This window comes from Arachis hypogaea, chromosome 14 (genome assembly GCF_003086295.3).
Source record: "Arachis hypogaea cultivar Tifrunner chromosome 14, arahy.Tifrunner.gnm2.J5K5, whole genome shotgun sequence".
Classification (NCBI taxonomy): domain Eukaryota; kingdom Viridiplantae; phylum Streptophyta; class Magnoliopsida; order Fabales; family Fabaceae; genus Arachis; species Arachis hypogaea.
Window position 1 is genome coordinate 49480370 of NC_092049.1, and position 3189 is coordinate 49483558.

The following is a 3189-nucleotide window of genomic DNA, read 5'->3' on the forward strand; positions in this document are numbered from 1 at the left end:
GGATGACCCATTGCACTTGCTGGTTAGTTGTGCGGAATTGTGAAAAAGAGTTGAGATTACAATTGTGGGTACCAAGTTGTTGGCGCCATTGATGATCACAATTTCGTGCACCAAGTTTTTGGCGCCGTTGCCGGGGATTGTTCGAGTTTGGACAACTGACGGTTCATCTTGTTGCTTAGATTAGGTAACTTTATTTTATTTTTATTCTTTAGAATTTTTAAGAATGAATTCTAGAGTTTCAGATGATATTTTTATCATCACAAAAGCTGATTGATTCTCATCAATTTGGCTGTTGTATGTAATGTCCTGCTGAAGCTTGGCTAGCCATGTCTAATCTTTTTAGACTGAAGCTTTAGACTAACATTGCATGATTCCTGGAATTGTTATTAAGAATTTTGAAATCTTTATTTTCTTTTCCAAATAATTTTTGAAAAATTACAAAAAAATTTTATAAAATCATAAAACCAAAAATAATCTATGTTTCCTGTTTGAGTCCATTGTCAATTTTTAAGTTTGGTGTCCTGCATGTTTTATTTAATTTCTTGCAATTTTCGAATATATGCATTATGTTCTTCATTAATCTTCAAGTTATTCTTGATGATTTCCTTGCTTTGATCTTTAAATTCTCTTGTCTTGTGTGTTTTGTTATTTTTCATATGCATTCTCAATTTGTTGTTGTCCCTAGTATACAAACTTATAAGTTTGGTGTCTTGCATGCATTATTTGTTTTGATCTTGATTTTCCATGATTAGTTTCATTTTATTGTTTCTCATCATTAAAAATTCAAAAAAAAAATTCAAAATTATGTGTTTTCAAGTCAATAATAAAGAGAATTGAAGATTCAGAACATGCAGCAGAGGAATAACACAAAAAAAGCTAGGCGTTCAAAACGCCCAGTGGGGAAGGAAAACTGGCGTTTAAATTCCAGCCATGGTATCTGGCTGGGCGTTAAACGCCCAAAAGGGTAGTATTTTGGGCGTTAAATGCCAAAATGGATACCATTCTGGGCGTTTAACACCAGGATGGCACAAGAGGGAAGATTTTGTTTTCAATTCAAATCTTTTTCAAATTTTCATAATTTTTCAAAATCAAATCTTTTTCAGATCATATCTTTTCAATCATATCTTTTCAAAATCAAACCCTTTCCATTTTTTAGTATTTTCGAAAATCCTTGCTACAATTAATGATTTAATTCAAAATTTTCAAGTTGTTACTTGCCTATTAAGAACAGATCAAATTTTAAATTATAGAATCAAATCTTTTTAATTTCTTGTTAGTCAAGTAATCAACTTTAATTTTAAAAATTTTTTTAAATTGATTTTCAATCATATCTTCTCAATCACATCTTTTTCAAAATAATTTTCAATCATATCTTTTTTTTATTTCTGATTTCAAAATCTTTTTCAAAATCACTTAACTACTTTCTCAATTTTAATTTTTGAAAATCATCAATCAATTATTTTCAAAATTTCTTTTAATTATTTCAAAATCTTTCTAAATTTAATTTCGAAAAATTCTTTCCCCTTCTCACATCCTTGTATTTAAGGGACTAACATTCCTCCTCAATGTGCAATTCGAACTCTCTCCCTCTCCATAAGTTCGAACTCTCTCCTCTCTACCTCCTCCTTCCATTTCTCTTTTCCTCTAACATCTCAAGGAATCTCTATACTATGATATAGAGGATTCCATACTTTCTTTTTCTCTCTTTCATATGAGCAGGAGCAAGGACAAAGGCATTCTTGTTGAAGCTGATCCTGAACCTGAAAGGACCTTGAAGAGAAAGCTAAGAGAAGCTAAAGCACAACTCTCTGTAGAGGATCTAATAGAAATTTTCAAACAAGAAGAAGCCATGGCAGCCGAAAATAACAACAATGCCAACAATGCAAGGAAGGTACTTGGTGACTTTACTGCACCTACTCTCGAATTCTATGGGAGAAGCATCTCTATCCCTGCCATTGGAGCAAACAACTTTGAGCTGAAGCCTCAATTAGTTTCTCTAATGCAACAGAATTACAAGTTTCATGGACTTTCATTGGAAGATCCTCATCAGTTCTTAGCTGAATTCTTGCAAATCTGTGACACTGTCAAGACCAATGGGGTTGACCCTGAGGTCTACAGACTTATACTCTTCCCTTTTGCTGTAAGAGACAGAGCTAGGATATGGTTGTATTCACAACCTAAGGAAAGCCTGAACTCTTGGGAAAAGCTGGTCAGTGCTTTTCTGGCCAAATTTTTTCCACCTCAAAAATTGAGTAAGCTAAGAGTGGAGGTCTAGACCTTCAGACAAAAGGAAGGTGAATCCCTCTATGAAGCTTGGGAAAGATACAAGCAATTGATCAGAAGGTGTCCTTCTAACATGCTTTCTGAATGGAGCATCATAGGTATCTTCTATGATGGTCTGTCTGAACTGTCTAAGATGTCATTGGACAGCTCTGCTGGAGGATCTCTTCATCTGAACAAGACACCTGCAGAAGCTCAGGAACTCATTGAGATGGTTGCAAATAACCAATTCATGTACACTTCTGAAAAGGAATCCTGTGAATAATGGGACAAATCAGAATAAATGAGTTCTTGAGATTGATACTCTGAATGCCATATTGGCTCAGAACAAAATATTGACTCAGCAAGTCAATATGATTTCTCAGAGTCTGTTTGGCATGCAAATAAACTATATAAACCTATCTACATGTATGAAACTAAATGCATTATGATTCTACCTACTTGGTTAAAAGTAAATCAATCTCCAAGAACATATATAAGCAAGTAGGGCAAAGGTCATATGATGACGCACAAACTCTACCAATTCAAATATCAAAATAAAGTACAAGTAGACTTGCAAGAAGAAAGCTCATGAAAGCCGGGAACAAGGAATTGAGCATCGAAACCTCACCGGAAGTGTTTCCGCTCTAGTCGCTCAAGTGTATAGAGTTGATTACTCAATTCTCTTCTACTCATGCTTTCCATGATTTGTTTTTCATCTAACAATAAACAATTATTCAATGCATGCATACATTCATCATGAGGACTTATTCATAGGTTATAATGGGGCTAGGGTCAAGGTAGGGATGTATATGGTCAAGTGAGCTTAAAATTTGCATCTTTGATTAGCCTAAGCTCTCACCTAACACATATGACAACTTATACAATTCTAATACACAACCTAGCTACCCATGATTCTCACTTTTTCAC

At 34.2% G+C, this 3189-nt stretch overlaps 1 non-coding gene across 1 annotated transcript; it reads right to left on the reverse strand.

Moving 5' to 3' along the window:
• Window positions 1–2254: 2254 nt before the first annotated feature.
• On the reverse strand, window positions 2255–2362 carry LOC112745273 (small nucleolar RNA R71). The gene has a single exon (XR_003173210.1). It is a non-coding gene; the product is annotated as a small nucleolar RNA R71 (small nucleolar RNA).
• Between the last annotated feature and the right edge of the window lie 827 nt (window positions 2363–3189).